Source organism: Rhinopithecus bieti, unplaced genomic scaffold, assembly GCF_001698545.2.
Source record: "Rhinopithecus bieti isolate Rb0 unplaced genomic scaffold, ASM169854v2 scaffold_4908, whole genome shotgun sequence".
Lineage (NCBI taxonomy): Eukaryota > Metazoa > Chordata > Mammalia > Primates > Cercopithecidae > Rhinopithecus > Rhinopithecus bieti.
The window spans coordinates 1,247,289-1,265,982 of record NW_016804541.1 but is presented as its reverse complement, the minus strand read 5'-3'; the positions used below and the strand labels follow the sequence as shown (position 1 = coordinate 1,265,982).

At 41.8% G+C, this 18,694-nt stretch overlaps 1 pseudogene; it reads right to left on the bottom strand.

Annotated features, from left to right (window-relative positions):
- The window catches only part of LOC108527642 (nucleophosmin-like), a 1,982-nt pseudogene extending 1,014 nt beyond the window's left edge, over window positions 1-968 (bottom strand).
- Between the last annotated feature and the right edge of the window lie 17,726 nt (window positions 969-18,694).

Sequence of the window (18,694 nt, the reverse complement as noted above, 5' to 3'; positions counted from 1 at the left end):
TTTAGGCCGGGCGCAGTGGCTCATGCCTGTAATCCCAGCACTTTGGGAGGCCGAGGTGGGTGGATCACAAGGTCAGGAGATCGGGACCACAGTGAAACCCCGTCTCTACTAAAAATACAAAAAAAATTAGCCGGCACGGTGGCGGGCATCTGTAGTCCCAGCTACTCAGGAGGCTGAGCCAGGAGAATGGCGTGAACCCGGGAGGCGGAGCTTGCAGTGAGCCGAGATTCGGTCACTGCACTCCAGCCTGGGCGACAGAGCAAGACTCCCGTCTCAAAAAAAAAAAAAGTTTTTTCTTGTGCTTTGAAGGATTCTTGACCTTTTAATCTCATGTTGATGGTTTTGAGTCTTTTCCATTCTGGTTTTGTTGTTTTGCATTTTGGGTTGAAATACTTCCTGTAGATTTCTTCACTGAAGATTTTTCTTCAGTTTCCTCTTCAGCAAAATCATCATCATTATCACCTTCTTCATCATCATCATCATCTTTGTCAGCAGCACGTTTTACTTTTTTCTGCGGAAACTTGCTACCACCTGCAGGGCAGATCGATTTCCAGATATACTTAAGAATTTCCCATCCTCCTCCTCTTTGTCTTCTGACTCTGCAGCTTCCTCCACAGCTACTAAGTATTGTCCACTCATATGCACTGGCCCTGAAACATATTTCAACGGTAAGACCATGGGTGGTGTTATTTCAAAGCCCCCAAGGGAAACTGTTGGCTATACAGATGTTTTCAAAGTTGCCTGTGTTACCTTAATTGGACTGCCTTCATTATTCATGATCTCTGCTTCAACAATGTGCAATTCATCCTTTGCACCGGCCCCTAAACTGGTGGTTCTTAAAGATAACTGGTGCTCATTTGTATCATTATCCACCTTAAAGTGACAACCTTTGTCACCCTTTAGTTCCCAACTAAAAGGATAGTTCTGGGCCTTAGGAGGCTTAAGTACATGTCCATCAAATCTTCCATAGGGTGGCGGCACACACTTAGATGGGAGAGGAGGGGAGTGGAGATAAAGGATTACTGCTCCAGAGAACAGCTGCACAGGTTGGAATCATACCGGTTTCTTTTTCTCTCTTATTTAAATCTGGAAACAGGACAAAGTCCATAAAGTGTGTCTGTGACTCTGGCTGGATGATTGGCCAACTGTTTTCCCCATAATATACCATAAAGGGGAAAAAATACCTGCTGGGGAGGAAAATACAGAACAGATGGTGATGTTTACTCCTTCATTCACCTTTGCATATATGAGAAATGCTTGCGAAACTTCTAGGAACTGGGTGTTGCCAGAAGGAAAAAAACACATAAAAGCTAATTACTAGTAAATAATAGCATCAATAAGCCTAATCACACCTGGGGTGGTTGAGCTGGAAATAGAAAACCCAGCTTATCACATTCTTACAAGCCTGTCACTTGTGGTAATCAGAACTTAAAAAGGGAGAGGGACTTTTCAGGGTAAAGTCCTGTTACTAGTTCTTAGCAGTGACGGTCTTGTTTAGGCTAATTGTAAAATACTGCTTCTTTAAAAGCAGACGTAAACCTTTATGGCAGGAAAGGAGAAAGACATTTAAGTAGGGAGGGTGAGTGTGAAAAAGACTGAAGAAGGGTGAGCATACAAATCAGGAGAGATAAGTTATCTTTCAGTTCTATATGCTTTATCTATATGCTTTATCTGTATGCTTTAACCAGATGTGCGAATCCTCTGGCCCCAGGTTCTCCCCATCTGTGGAAAGGGAGGATTGGACCAGAGTGGTGGTTTCTAGTGATTTTCAATTTGTTGCTGAACCTTTTATTTAAGTGGTATCTTACACAGAAGCCCTACATCAAAGGTAATTTTATTTTTTTAAAGGTGGTATCTGGCAATATTGTCCAGGCTGGAGTACATTGTCTATTCACAGGCCTGATCACAGCTCACTGCAGCCTCGAACTTTCTGAGCTCAAGCAACCTTCCTGTCTCAGGTCTCCTGAGTAGCTGGGATTACACGTGTGTGTCACTGCACCACACTCTAATCTTAAAGATGAAGTTGCTCTGATTGATGATGAGATGGCAGACCCAGAAACCTATTTATTCATTCACAGATACACCAAAACAATAAATTTTTTTTGGAAATTTTTTTAGTATTCTTACTGCCTGGGAAACATGGTGGCGGGGGGGGCAGATGGTAAATAAACATGGTAAGCGAACAAATTCTATGATAGTTAGAAGGCGATATATATAAAAGAATAAAGAAAGTAAGCTAGGGGAAGGGAAGTCCACAGTGTCCAGCTGGTGTGGAGGTAAATGCTATAGAGAAGGGAGTCAGGGAAGGCCTCAGGGAGAAAGTGAGGTTTGAGCAAAGACCTGAAAAGTGGGTGAGGGAACTACCAAGCACATATCTGGGAGACGAGTTTCCCAGGCAGAGGATACAGCTGGAGCAAAGGCTTTCCACGTGAACATATCTGTGCGCTGGAGGAACAGCAAGGAAGTCAGGATGGCGGGAGTACAGTGAACCAGGAGATCAGTCATGGGAGATGAGTAGAGGGGAACCGGGGGGCTGGATGATGCAAGACCTTGCAGAGTCTTGTCAGGAATTTGGCTTTTATGCTCAGTGACATGGAGAACACTGCATAGTTGTGAGCAGGGGAGAGACCTGATGTGACTTCCGTTTTAACAGGATCACTTTTGTTGCTGTATTGAGAATAGACTAGATAGTTATGAGAAGGGAAGCAAAGAGGCCAGTTACGAGGCTAGTGTCTGATTCAGGCCAGAAGTGAGGTTGCTCACACCAGGGTAGTAGCAGTAACAGGCAGTGAGAAATGTATCAAGGGTCTGGATATAGTTTCAAGGCCCACCCCTCAGCCTCTTCCTCATTCCCATAGCTGCTTCTGGGGACCTCCTGGAATCCCTGAGACTTCCAGGAGCACAGTTTGCAAATCCATGGGTCTGATGACCTGCAAGTCTCCCTTCAGGTTCTGGACTCCAGCTCCAAGGGGATCCAGAACACTAATGTTCAAGGAGCTACAAGAGGATGGCATGATCTGCTGGGCCTAATTTTTTTTTCCAACCAAAACATTTACATTTTGAATAATGAGAAATATTTTAGCTTATAAATCATCATCAGTTTCTATCCCAAGCCCACTTTCACACCAGCCGTTCTGGCCTCATGTTTTGGCTGCAGGCAAGAAGTTCAGTGAAGGCCTCAAATGTGCAGTCATTTCCTTATGCGTATGTTCAACTCTCTTCTCTGGATGACAGAGATGAGCATCCTCTTGGGACCCCAAGACCCAAATCCCTCCACAAGATGACCTCTGTGCTGTCTGCACTGTGATATTCATAACTTAGGATTTTACATACAGTGAGTTCTCAAAGGAAATAGGTAGTGTTGATTCAAATCCATGACAATAACTCCACATAAAAACAATATTATAAACAGCAAAATTGCAAAGAGTTGCAAGGTGGATGTATGTTTCTGTTCACTTTAGCCAAATCTCATAGGTAGCTGCCTGTGATACGATCTGAGGGCCACAGAGGGCCCACCTACCTAAATGATCTCCTCCCATAGGCTTCTATTTCTGGAATCATCCAAATTTAGGCCAGGATGCTGAATAGGATTTATCTCAAATACCAAATGTGATCAATTAGTAAAGTCTGTCTGGAACAATGTGTTGAGGATGGAAAAGAAACATACAAAATCAACATCAACAAAAAAGAACTGTATTTGATTAGTAATGTCTGCTATGGCCACAGGATGAGAAAATTTTTTAATACATTTTATCCCTATTTTAAGCTTTTATTTTATGTTAAAAGTCCCTGTATTCAGAAGGTGCCAGTTCAAATACAAACATGAACAGGAAGAGTTCCAGTAATGAAGCAAGTTGAATATCCATTCATATGTTCTGTATGTCTCAAAGAGTAAACTCTATTTCTTAAGTATGTACCTGAATCTTTAATTGGAGGTAGCCTGGCCCAAATCTGCTTTGTTAGGAATTGTTATATGCAAATCTGGTAACGTTGTTAGGAATTGTTGTATGCAAATCTGGTAACATTCAGCCCAGCTGTTTTGTCTGTTGCTTTTTGGCATCATACAAGTTATTTTTGAGCACCCACTATTTGCAAGGCACAATTAGGTGCTTTCTATATAATATGTCAGATTCTTACCACAACCCAGCAAGTATGTATGATTTATCTCCATTTTCCAGAGAAGGGATTGGGATGTCACACTGCTACGGGTAGCAGACAGAGGTTCTGAATCCAGTTCCGCCCACCTGCAGCACCTGGCTCTTTCCCTCTTTTAAACATTTGCAATGGGACCTCTGAGCTCAAGCACAGCCTCCTGTAAAGGGGAGATTACCAACAAATGGATGTCACCAGCTGACAAATGATGAAGCTGTTCATCTCAAAGATGACTCTAGTAGCCTAAGCCTGGTGATCTTTGTGATTTCACTAAGTAAAGCCCCGAGGGCAATTAACACTGATTCAATAAAGGCCAAAGCCCTTACCCAATCATTTGTTTGCATCTCTTCAATAAAATAGAAATGTCAGCTGGACGTGATGTGCCTCATACTGCCAGTGATATTTTGAAAGTAATGACTGTTTTCTCAGAGCCCACATTTCCTCTCCAGCCTCCTCCCCTCCCTGTTGCTCCCCAAGCCACCTCCTGTCAGAGTGGTTGCTGGGAAAAATCAGGTTCCCAAATGCTGAGTCAGGAGTGGAAAGTTCTCCAGAAAATGTACCAAATTTTTAGATCTGCATTTCTGATCTTTATAGGGAAGAAACATTTAGTTGCTGGTTTCCACTGGCACACATCTGATGAATGTAGGGTATAAGAAGCAAAATTTCAAATAAGCATTTTTGCCTGATGCATCGTTCATAAAGCTCGCAAGAGGAGACACTGACAGGTTTCACCCACAAGTTTTTAACCCAAAGTGCCTATTGTGCACACAGGGAAATCAATATGGCCTGTGTAATGAGGGAGGGCACTATGGAGGAGGCACGAATTCCTGTGTTTGCATCTCTCTCTCACTGAAAGTTTGGAAACCTGACTGAGGCTCTGGGATCAGACTTCCTCAGTTTGAATTCCAGCTTTACCTCTTGCTAACTTTGTGACCTTGGACATATCTTTTTAACCTCTCTGTACTTTGCTCTCCTCAACTATAAACTGGGTATTGTAATTGAGCCTACAAAAATCCTAGAGTGTTGTAAAACCAAAATATGACACTGGGGATAAAAGGTTTAGCATAGCTTAGTATTATATTGTATAAGCTCAGTAAGTAGTTGCTGTTATTGTTATTACTCTTATTGTTTACATTTGGGTATAGGATACGAACAACTGTCACCTTCACACTTGCAACAGGGGTGCACAAGGATATTGTCAAGCAGGGCAAGAAGTTGGATCTTTAAAATGTGCTTGGCAATAGCAAGTCGCTGTTTCTCTCTGTCTCTCTCTCTCTCTCTCTCGCTCTCTCTCTCTCTTTCCAGTCTACTGTCATCAGACGTCTTCTGTGAAGTGGAGGGACTATTAGGCAGAGGCCATGCTGCAAACATTTCCAACTTATATCAAACTAGCCTAAGTGACCTCAGAGGAAAGAAAAGCAACAGAATCTCTAGGGAAGCTTTGACTGGCCCAGCTTAATCATGGGACCCTCCCAGGGCCAATCACAGTGGCAAAGGGAAGGGGGTACTTCTGTTGGCTGTTGAACAAAACCTCACCAGGCAGTGGAGGGGAGCTCCTCAGGGGATGGGAATGCTGTCCTGGAAGAGAGAGGACAGGTGTGCTGCCAAGACAAAAACAACAGATGTTGGTCCTCCAACACTCACTCTCAGTACATGAAAATAAGCTGCTTTGGCCAAACATGAGTACATCACTCTATTAATAACCAAATAACATTCTTTGTGATTTAAAAAAATTGTTATATAAACCAACTTGGAAGCTTAAAACCAAAAGCAACAAAAAAGCATATATAAATAAGCCTTATATATATATATCATACATATATATTCTGCCAATAGATATATAAAACAAATTATATTTTAAAATGTTAATCAGATTATTGTTAATTTTAAAACTTTATTTTTTCAGCTTCCTAGGCTTTTATTCTAAGTTGTGGTCATGTTACATTTTCTTGTCCTATGGAGTTCCTTAAGCCATTTTGTTTTTATGTGGGAAGGCAGAAAACATTCCGCTACAGATACAGGGATGCAAGTTGTCAGAAACAAAATTTGTAAAGAATATGCTTCCAAAAACTCATTTCTTGGTATATAATGCTTTCATAGCAAATTTGCAAATAATTTATCTTTTTGACAATTTGGGGTAAAGTGGTCATGTAATCCAGGTAACGAGAATATTTCTGGTACCATCTGTCAAATATTGATTATTTGATACCCTAAATATTTCTTGAGGTTCTACTATGTTATTTTTACCAATTTGAATGAAAGCTGTTGGAGTAGGAAGCACAAACAAGTCAGCATTCTTCCCAGCCCTGGAACTCTGATGACTTGTTGGGTGGTCTCTTGACTTAAAACTTAATCCCAGACACCTGATGGCAATCAGACTGGATTTAAGGCAATAAGCCAAACAGGTGAAGTAAGACATTTAAACTGTCGATGAATAAATGATGACCTCTTCAGGCAGAGGAGATGCAGTATCTGGGAAGGGGAACAGCAAGGCTTTGGGGTGCTGGCCATGTCCTATTTCTTTTTGTTTAATTTAATTTTTAAAATTATCTTACAGTCAAATTGACTTTTTTTCTTTCTTTTCTCCTTACTTTCCTTACAGTTCTATGAATTTCAACACATGTATTGATATGGTCTGGATCTGTGTCCCCGCCGAAATCTCATATCGAATTGTAATCCCCAGTGTTGGAGGTGGGGCCTGGTGGGAGGTGACTGGGTCATAGGGGTGGTTTCTCATGAACAGTTTAGCACCATCCCTCTTGGTGCTGTTCTCCTGATAGTGAGCGAGTTCCCATAAGATCCAGTTGTCTAAAAGTATGTAGCACCTCCCCGCTCTCTCTTTCTTCTTCCTGCTCCAGCCATGTGAAGTGTCTCGCCTTCTGTCATGATTGGAAGCTTCCTGAGGCCTCCCCAGAAGCAGAAGCCACTATATTTCCCGTATGGCCTGTAGAACTATGAGCCAATGAAACCCATTTTCTTTATACATTACCCAGTCTCAGGTATTTCTTTACAGCAGTGTGAGAATGGACTAATGTGTATATATATTTGTATAATCATCACCCACACACGGGGGTTTTGGGTTCCGACGACCAAGAAAATTCCCTCCTGCTGGCCTTTACAACACACCCTCTCCCACCCCTTAACCTCTGGCAATTACTAATCTTTTGTCCACCACTAGAGTTTTTGTCTTTTCAAGAATGTCACGTAAATGGAATCCTATGGTGTGTGATCTTTTGAGACAGGCTTCCTTCACCTCCCATAAACACTTTAATATTCTTCCAATATTAACAGTTCTGTTTTATCGCTGAGCAGTGTTCCATGGTATGGACATACCACAGCTTGCTTATTCATTCACTAATTGAAGGACATTGGTGATCATGAAGACATACTGTAAGTAAGCATACATTAGTTTTTGTGAAAACATGTTCCATTTCTTGAGCTGGGTAGGGGGTAGACATATAAGTTTGCCTTGCGATTAGTCATCGAGCTGTACGTTTTTGTGCTATTGCCCTTTTCTCTATACATGTTGTATTTACAGTAAAAGGGTTTTAAAAACATTGAGTCTGGTAAATAGAAGAAAAGACAAATTTTCTGTTGTAGGAAACGTTTGAAAAATAAACTTTCGTTTGACCTTACAACAGCCCCATAGATTTATAATGTATAGTTCTGACAAAGACCTTCCCATCCTCTCGACTAAAAAGAAGACAGATGTGAAAGGACTATCAGTTATTGTGACAGGTCTTTATCTTTGCTGATTGTGACAAAAGCTTCTGAGGCCTCTGCTGGAAAGATTGGCAATTATCAAAGCTTTTTTTTTTTTTATTTTTGAGATGAAGTTTCACTCTGTGGCCCAGGCTGGAGCACAAAGGCACGATCTCGGCTCACTGCAACCTCCGCCTCCTGGGTTCAAGCAATTCTCCTGCCTCAGCCTCCTGAGTAGCTGGGATTACAGGCACTCACCACCACACCTGGCTAATTTCTGTATTTTCAGTAGAGACGGGTTTTCACCATGTTGGCCAGGCTGGTCTCAAACTCCTGACCTCAGATGATCTGCCCACCTCAGCCTCCCAAAGTGCTGGGATTACAGGCGGGAGCCACCACACCGGACTGATCAAATCTCTTTCATAGCAGCTCTGGACTTACTGGTAAAACTGATGTATGATCTCTTTGAGCATTATAATTACCCAGGTGGGCTATATTCTATTCCAATAACCTGAGAAGTAATCAATAAAAGAGGGACAGCCTTTGGCAGAAGTAGAGGAAACATGAATTGTGTGAAGTAATAAAGTGACCCATGTCCATATTAACTTTTTAATTAGTGGTGTATAATTTGATCTTACAACTGCTCAGCCATTTAGGAATTAGGGAGGAAGGATTTAGGTTACCATGCAACTGCCTGGATGATTTCTTTCCTGTAGGTCACTGGAGTAGAGCATAGATGTCCTTTCACATTTCTGGTATTTCCCCCCCTCCATTGTCATAAAAGAACAAAGCCAAGTCAAAATGTGTTCAACAGGGCCATGACGCTATATCAGATATTAAAGAAAATCTAACTAAAGTTGTTAGCTATTCAAGTACCATTTTGTTTCTGAACTAATATAATGAGTACCATACTCACCCCAAAATGCAATAACCTATTCAGCGGCTGTGATTTATACAATTGAAACGTCCAGATCACCTTTCTCAGCCCACAGGCTGAAGCCTACATGTTGGCTACACTAGCTTCAAGTTAATTCTGTGGCCAGCTTTCTTTTGGGGACATGCAGAGGAAAGCTACTGGAGAGTTCCCTGAAGAAGTCACCTCTTCAGCATCTGAAGACTGGTTTTGTTTGTTTGTTTGTTTGTTTGTTTGTTTGAGATGGAGTCTCGCTCTGCCGCCCAGGCTGGAGTGCAGTGGCCGGATCTCAGCTCACTGCAAGCTCCGCCTCCCGGGTTTACGCCATTCTCCTGCCTCAGCCTCCTGAGTAACTGGGACTACAGGCGCCGCCACCTCGCCTGACTAGTTTTTTTTTTTTTTTCTATTTTTAGTAGAGACGGGGTTTCACCGCGTTAGCCAGGATGGTCTCGATCTCCTGACCTCGTGATCCGCCCGTCTCCGCCTCCCAAAGTGCTGGGATTACAGGCTTGAGCCACCGCGCCCGGCCTGAAGACTGGTTTAATGGGGCGAGAGTCACTGATAGACCGGCAAGTTTCCATGCATTTGGGGGCAGAGTGGCCTGTTGGGACTGGGTGCTCATTGCAAAGAGATGGGAGGAGCTGAGATTCACTGTTGGTGGCAATAGAGGTCACTTAAAGTTCTTGACCAGGGGGAGTAAAGTGATGAAAGACATAGAATGTCAATAAGAAACCCTTTGTCTCGAGTAATCTTGACTTCTTAAGCAAGGGAAAAAACATTTGTTTCCAACTGCAAGCTCTTCTATTTGGTACAGTGAAATGCTATTTGGATTTTTTTCATTTTTTTTTGAAAAATGGGGATGAAGAGTTCAAAAGTGAGATACTAGTTAAGACAAAATATATGTTTTATTTGTCTCCCTTAGTCATTTCATGAAATAAATGAATGTTTGCCCGTCTGTAACCACCTGGCATCTAAACCGTATTTCTACGTTTCAGAATGTCTTTGAGTCTGAAATTTAGTAGGACTCAAAGCCCAGCTCTCATAACAGAAGCTGAAAAGGCCAAACTCATTTCCCTGTTACTAGCGCAGGAGCCCAGGATCTAAGCTTGGCCAATCAAATGTCCACAGATATAAACTCAGAGAAGCAGGTACAGGGTGACAGCAGCACTTGCTCCCCATAGCATTAGGGGCAATGGCAGTGGTACGAGACTTCGTGCTTAATGTTAACTGCATCCATCCATGGGGCTGGCTGACTGCTAAATGTGCTCTTGTTCCAACTACGGAGACTCCCGTTGTTTCCCCCATTTTCCAAGCCTGGTCCTTCAGCCTTCTTAGAGATCCCATAAGAAACCAACATCTTGTCAATAAATTTCTTTGCTGCTTAAATGACTAGAATCACTTTCAATTGCTTACAACCAGGAACCTTGACTAGTACAGCGAAAGATCCCACACCAACCCTCCTAAGGGCTTCTGCATGTTTTGCTCATCTTTCTATGATGGGGACAACTTTATTAGTGTACTTTAATTATGAGACTAGTGTTGAAGAGCTCCTAGGGAAAAATATGATTATTGCATTTATGTTAAAGGACTAATTAAAGCTATCAATTTTTTTCTTATTACAAGTTCATAGTCTTCCCCTGAGAAGGGCACATCCTATGTGCATTATCAGCTGAAAAATAAAAGGAACTCACCAGGAAATTACTTGGAGAAAATGCTCAGTAGACACTAAAAAGTAATGTATCTTCCAACTGGCTTCCAGATAAAATTGAGTCTCTTAAATGGAAGAGGTTACAATATCCCAGCAAGATGCAGATTCCAAAGCTGTTATGTTATGTTGAAGGAAATAATGCAAACAGGTATTTTTAAAACGTCTAAGTTGCCTGTATCTTTCTTCAAATCCTCATATCTCATACAATTACTGTGATACTGGTAGAAGAACAGTTAAATCCCTATTGTAAAACCATCTGCATTAAGGCTAGGCAAATTATCTAACCTTAAGTTGTTGATGCAAAAGCAGAACTCAGGGTAACTTAAATTATGACTTTCTCAACTGGTCACTTCTCAATCCTTTTATATTTTCCTCTCAGTGGGGAACATCGAGCCCTACATGTAATAGGTGATCAATGAGTGCTTATTAATTTAATTCAGAGTCAAAATGATTAGTCATCAATGACCAGGACATAGCATTGGCCTGAATTATATCATACGAACAGACACGGTCAGGGCTGCCTTTATGGTTGGGCAGATTGTGCAGTGGGGGAAGAGGAGTGAGGCAAGGATACTCACAGTATAGGCAGGAAAAATCTGTGGATTTCTTATGACAATATCAGTGTATTATAGTATTTTCCTGCAGAAGTGTCTAGGATGGAGTACCTTTCAGTAATTCACATGAAGGCACTGTCACCACGTATGGGCTGGCAGAAGCCTGGGTAACACCTGGATAAAGGAATTGATGGACAGGCACTGAATCTTAAAGAGATATTGAGCCCTTAAATTACTGGCAGCGGGGCATGGCAGCAGGAAAATTCCTGCTATAATAAACTTGTATACCTGTGATGAAAGGTTTAGGAGTCAACATGTTATATCAGCTCAATGGGATACATGATAAAAACAAAACAAAAACCTCTGCATTTGATTATCTCTAGCTCATGTTCTTGTCCGTGAACTCCGTGCTACTTGCTACTAGAGGGAGGGGGTAGGTGAGAAAGTGGGCTGTTAAAGACGTGCAGAACCACAGCAGCAGAGTCATGTCCCAGGAAAGTCATATCAGCAAGGCCGAGGGCAACAGGCATCAGCTCAGCCCCTGGGGTTGTACCCGGCATGAGAGAATGGAGGGGAGAGGGACTCTGTATGAAACAGCTGATTAGATAATGTTGTGGCTTAAAGCAATGGTTCTCAGTGGAGTGATATCCTATCTCAGAGGGCCTCTTGGTGATTTGAGGGGGAATTTTTGGTCAGCACAATGATTGTAGGAACACTGTGCACATTTGGTGGGTAGACTAAGGATGCTGAACAACCTGCGGTGGGCAGGACAGTTCCGTACAGCAAAGGATTTTCTCAAGTCTGGCATGACTTTTGAATGTTGCAGCTGGTATTCACATGGTGGAAAAACCTTTTTTATAATTATTTATGAGCCTAGAATTGAACTCTGTTTTATGTATCACACGAAGTAATTTTTGCATTGTTTTATATGCTGATTTTCCAAGGATATAACTACTATGCCAATCTAGGGAAGTTTGTTCTTTGTTTGCAAATATATGAAGAGTTGTTCATCATAGCCAAGAATCATGCCATGTGTTTTCGGCTGCACACACCTGTGTTAGTTTGTACCTGTAGCTGTCCCATGTAAAAATATAGCAAATATTTGAGACATCTTTTAGCAAATTCTTTAGCAGATTTAGATCCAGATATTATTAACATACAGATGTACATTAAGTGTAAGAATCTTATTGCATTTCATTGATAAAAGCTTTTTTGACTGGGCTCAGTGGCTCACACCTGTAATCCCAGCACTTTGGGAGGCCAAGGCGGGTGAATCACATGAGGCTAGGAGTTCGAGACCAGCCTGGCCAACATGGCGAAACACCATCTCTACTAAAAATACAAAAATTAGTCAGGTGTGGTAGTGCATGCCTGTAATCCCGGCTACTCTGGGGCTGAGGCGTGAGAATCACTTGAGCCCGGGAGGCAGAGGTTGTAGTGAGCCGAGATCATGCCATTGCACTCCAGCCTGGGACAGTCTTGCTCTGTCTCAAAAAAAAAAAAAAGCTCTTTATAACTAAAATTTTGCTATCACTTACAATTTTTAGAACAATGATAAGAAATCTAGCATTGAAATCATACATTTATTTAAGGGCTGCCTGTCATTTTTCCATCTTATTCTACTAATGATGTTTGATGTCTACTCCATGCCCTTATCAGTGATTGCTCTTTTCTAGCCCATCCCTAATTCTGCATAATGTATTGAAATATATATGTGTGTGTTTCATCATAAGAAATGTGTTTTCTATAAAATTTTGTTGCTCCTTAGTCCATGTCATGACAAAGGCAATAATGGACACTGCACTTATAAGTGAGAATATGTCATGCTTTCTCATTTTCTCCACTGTATCAGTATGCAGCTTATCTTGGTATGTTATCCCTCCTTCAATTAAGTACTTCCCACTTTCTCTTATGATGCGTAAAATAACTGGTTATCACTCATCCTAACACTAGTTTCTATTTTGGTGCTCTCCCTGGGTACCATTGATGTTTCATCTTTCTCATCTTTTTTTTTTTTTTTTTTTTTTTTCAGATGGAGTCTGGCTCTGACACCCAGACTGGAGTCCAGGGGCACAATCTCGGCTCACTGCAAGCTCTGCCTCCCGGGTTCATGCCATTCTCTTGCCTCAGCCATGAGTAGCTGGGTAGCTGGGACATTTTTTTAGTAGAGATGGGGTTTCATCGTGTTAGCCAGGATGGTCTCAATCTCCTGACCTCGTGATCCGCCTGCCTTGGCCTCCCAAAGTGCTGGGATTACAGGCGTGAGCCACTGCGCCCAGCCTTCATCTTTTTTATTTTTTTATTTTTTTGCTTAAAGCCCAACTTATTTATTATGCACAACTGCAACCATCTGACCAATCCATTATGTCTTCTAGTGAAATCATACCTTATCATTTAAATGTTGGGTTAAACTTCATCACTATTACCTTTATCTTATTTCTCCATTATGTTATAGCTGTGGTATTATACTGATTTTTAAAAAGTTATATGTATGTGTAGGCTTTATTATCTAGGAATTTTTTTTTTTTTCAGACAGAAAAAAAAAAACCTCAGCCTTGCTCTGTCACCAGGCTGGAGTGCAGTGGCACAATCTTGGCTCATTGCAACCTGCACCTCCTGGGTTCAAGTGATTCTCCTGCCTCAGCCTCCCGAGTAGCTGGGACTACAGGCAAGCACCAACTAATTTTTGTATTTTTAGTAGAGACAGGGTTTCACTATGTTGGCCAGAATGGTCTCGATCTCTTGACCTCGTGATCTGCCCATCTCGGCCTCCCAAAGTGCTGGGATTACAGGTGTGAGCCACCGCACCCGGCCTATTATCTGTGAATTTTATTTCAGGATGTGTTTCATTTGCTGCAAAATCAAGACAAACTGCCAAAGGCCAGGTGAAAAATACACTTTGACTGGAAACCCCTGGCTGTCCTGGGTCCTTGTCCTTGTCCTTGTCCTTCTGAGAGTCACAAGAAGACAAGACTCTTTATTTGGCCTCCAGTCACTGGGCAGGAATTTTTGGACATGGGAGAAGTGTGAATGGTGGTAGAGGGTTTTCTTCCTTCCCCATTTTAGTAAGGCGAGCTAGCTTTACTGTGCTCTAGGCAGAGCCTGAGTTCACTGCACAGAGTCAGACCTGAAAAGGAGTCATGATGCTGCTATAGACACAGATCACTTGAATCCAGAGCCTTTATTCTATATCACACTTGCCTGTCAGTAGCTTTTCATTTTATTGATTGTTTCCCTTGTACTCTGCTATAGAGATCTGTCTTCAGGTAAACACGTAGGGAGGTGTTCGGCTGCACTTAACTGGGATGCAGAGAATGGCTCTGGGCAGGTGTCCCACCACCCCACTGTATTAACCAGGGTCTGACCAGGAAAATAGAAATGACTCTGAGTATTTAAAACCAAAAGAACTTACTGCAGGGGACAAATTGCTTAGGTGTTGGGAAAGCGAGGAGCCAATAGGGTGTGAGGAGGCAACTCAGAGATTAGCAACAGCAGAAAACCACTATTTCCCCCAGACCATGGACAAATGGGAGACATTGGAACTGTGGGAGGCCTGTGCCACAGGAGCTGGAGTTACAGAAAAAATACGGCTTCTGCTGGAGATGCCCACTGACCCATCAGTAGCAACCAGCAGACGTGGAAGCCTGGGAAACACATCCTGTAGGATCAGCTTCCCTTCCCTGTCCCCCTGCTCTGATCCCTACACCCCTTCTCCCTGATACAGAGCTGTGAAGAAGAAGAAAAGGACCAGCAAGCCCAGGAGGGGTAAACCCACCCTGCTCTCCTGCTGCATTTGCTGATGACCATTGAGGGAAGGCGCTCTGGGAGGAGGAGGAAGAGAGGAGACAACAGTTGGAGATGGCAAGTTATCAAACCTTTATTTTCTTAATTTTTTAGAGACGTGCATGGTCTTGCTATGTTGCCCAGGCTGGCCTTGAATGCCTGACCTTCAGCAATCCTCCCACCTCAGCCTCCCAAATAGCTGGGACTACAGGTGCAAGCCACTGCACTCAGCAGTTTACCAACTTTTTAAACTACGGAATGTGTAGGCCAGTGAGGGGTATTTGCCTTAGATTTTCTATGACTTGATATTACTTTCTCAAAAAAATAGAGCTATGGATTGGCCCTTGGTGACTATATTTGACAGAATTTCCTCCAAGCCTGCAAAACAGAGGATACCTTTCTCTGGTTTCAGAGCTGGTGCAGGTTGTCTGCTATTTTTGTCTTCTTTAGATCATTTGAGTTTGTTTCTGGGCAGCATGGGCAGTGGCACATCTATTCTTTCACATCTATCTTTCCTAGTTTTCTTCCAAAAGATCCAGATCTTTGTGTGTCTAGGACACATTTCCAAACGACCACATCCAAAAGACTCAAACCTCTTGAAAACCTAAATCAACAGGTTTTTAAGAGTGGCCTAACTATTATTTTGTCAAAATGCTGTGCTTTTACTTTGCTAGTAAAATGCTTGGCTAAGGAAAAGATAGTTAGGTCTAGAGTTAGATTTTTGCATCATATTTGGTATGATGATGAACATACTGATGAACAGTTTTAAACCTTAGACTCCTCAAAGCTAAAATAGGGATATTAAAGCTTATCTTGAAACAAACTATATGAAGCATCTTCTACCCTGTCAGGGATGAAATAAGTATCCAACAAATAGTAAGCATTATTACCAAAATGAGCCATGGACCGTATTTAATTTTCACTGAAATATTTGTGACAACTGATAAAGACAAAACATATAGCAAAATCATCTTAAAAACAGAGGAGTCCAGCCGGGCGCGGTGGCTCAAGCCTGTAATCCCAGCACTTTGGGAGGCCGAGATGGGCGGATCACGAGGTCACGAGATCAAGACCATCCTGGCGAATACGGTGAAACCCCGTCTCTACTAAAAAAATACAAAAAACTAGCCGGGCAAGGTGGCGGGCGCCTGTAGTCCCAGCTACTCAGGAGGCTGAGGCAGGAGAATGGCGTAAACCCGGGAGGCAGAGCTTGCAGTGAGCTGAGATCCAGCCACTGCACTCCAGCCTGGGCGACAGAGCGAGACTCCATCTAAAAAACAAAACAAAACAAAACAGAGGAGTCCTCAAACCCAGTAGCTTTTTATTTTTTTCTTACTGTAATCCACAGTAAGTATTACATCACAATATATTTCATATGTGAAACTAAAACAAAACTTACTAAAAACATCCCTTACCCTTACTGGATAAGATGGACATGTATTTTTTTCTATGCCATTATGCTCCTTTTTACTTAAAAAAAAATTCTGGTCATGATCCAATATGCTCCATGTGAGTGGAAAATTCTAACTCATTAGCTTCTTTTTATAAAATGTGTTTAGAAGAAAGTCTGCCTAATTCATTGACGTCAGAGGAAGTCAGGCAGCCATGGAGAGCTCAAAAAGAAGTGATTGTTCTCCAGGAGCTTAAGATGAAAGTAAACCCCAACCTTAGCTATATTTATGGGGTTTTACCACCAGAGCACATGTTCTAAATCACGCTTTACAACTTCTTGGCATGTGGTAACATTTGGGAAACCTCTGAGGAGTCCCACTGACACAGACTTGTCTCTGACTGAGTCATTAAAAGTGGCATATGTCCCAACTCCTCTACTTACGACATCCAGGAGAGCATTAGTGATTTTTCTATTTTAAGCCGTGAAGGATGTGCCTTTGCATTCTGAGGCTATTTCTGAGCCATCTAATTGCCAACGGGTTTGGTGCAATAGGTAGGCACTTAGTGAAATCACATTATAAAGTGAGTTACTCAAATATTTAATCAGCTGTGCATACAGTACAGCCACATGGTTCCTTCTGTACAGAGTTTTATCCTCCAGGGCTAGGAGTTGTTATGTGTTACAGCTTTCCTGTCAAACATGAAAAAACTGGGTTTGGGAGATGAAAATGGGTTCCAGAAATGACCTCCTCTTAACATAAGAAAGATTGACATAATAAGGTTTTGGGCCAAGAGTCCAAAAGTCAGGAATTCTTGCCATACCTGTCCTGAACAGTTTGCTGGGAAATATCAATCTTTTCCTTTGAATGATTTATTTAGAGGGAAGAGCACAGACTCTGCACCAAGCATGTGCTAAGAGCTTTCATAAAGTGTAAAATAATTTTTCCAAAGATATGCAGTCAGCCAGTGAAAGAACTGAGATTGCAAACCTAAGTCTGTCTAGCTTACTTTGAGTTGCCTGTTACATGCCAGACATTGTTGGGGGAAATGCAACACAAGCAAGACCTTTTGAAGTAGTTTGAAGTCTATTTGGGAAATAAATCTATAAATATATACTGACAGAGACTGAGAAAAGGGTTATTATGATTGGAATGTACAAAGTAACATGAGAGTTCATAAGGCTGAATGGTCAAGTATGTCTTTTCATGGTATCTATACATAGATGGGGATTCCCAGTTTCATAAAGGTTTAAGAAGTAGAATCTATAAAAATCATAAGTCAAACACCCATTGAATATAAAATTTATCTTTTTGGTAATGAAATCCTAGTATTTTAAAACCTTGCCTTTTAAGAAGAATCTTCCTAACTCAAATACTCTATGCACTAAATGTGACTTGAAGTAGATGGGCCATTGGTTCATGTTTCTAAGTCTTTTTGGTTATAGAGCAACCTGGTTGTTTTGCCCTTGGCTGGGCCTGTCATTTACTCTTAAAGGCCAAGAAACTGGATGGCTTCCCCTTTCTAAGAGAATCAAATTGTTTTCCCTGCATCTTCCTTGGTTCTCCCCTATTTCCTTTGGTGCTAACCTTGACATCTGTCAACCTAATAATGGGACATAAATTCCTTTTCCACAAACATTACAAAGATAGCTAAATTTAGCCCAATTTTCTCCTTCTCTCCAAACCAGCTCTCATAGTCCCTTAAACACTTTTTACACTTTATCAGACCTCACACCTTCTCAGGAGAGAGCAAGTGTCTCTTCTACAAAAATTTCAACAAAAGACAAATTGAGTATCCTGGACTCTAACCGAATCTCATGGCCTTCTAGAACCAACCATCACAGCCAGGAGGGATGTAACGTATCACTGGTCTTGGGTATGGGACATGTGCTCCCACCCTGAATTTCAGAGTCAGTCCCACTCAACTGTCTGGGCTAATAATGGAGGATAAGAGGAAAGACTGAAACTACTGTCACCTGAAATAGAGTGAATAGATGCTGGCTGCTCCAAAGTACCTATCATGAGAACAGAAGACCCTTCCTAGGAACTGCAGAAATCTTGTGGAGGGTATTTTATTTTTTACATGATCTAGAACAGGAATTTGAGCCAAAATCTCACATAGACCTTGAGAGGCATGGAGGTATCATCTAATATGTAGGTTACATAGGGGAACTACATGAAATAAGAATGAGATAAGAAGTAGATTTACCATGAAGATAATGAAGGCTACATTTCCTTATTTGACAGCAATCCTAAAAATGTTACATGGCATTACCAATAATGAATTATGATACTGAGAGTTTTCTAAACTATAAATAACAAAAAGTTTCCGGCTGGGTGCAGTGGCTCACGTCTGTAATCCCAGCACTTTGGGAGGCCGAGGTGGGCAGATCACCTGAGGTCGGGAGTTTGAGACCAGCCTGACCAACATGGAGAAACCCCATCTCTACTAAAAATGCAAAATTAGCTGGGTGTGGTGGCGCATGCCTGT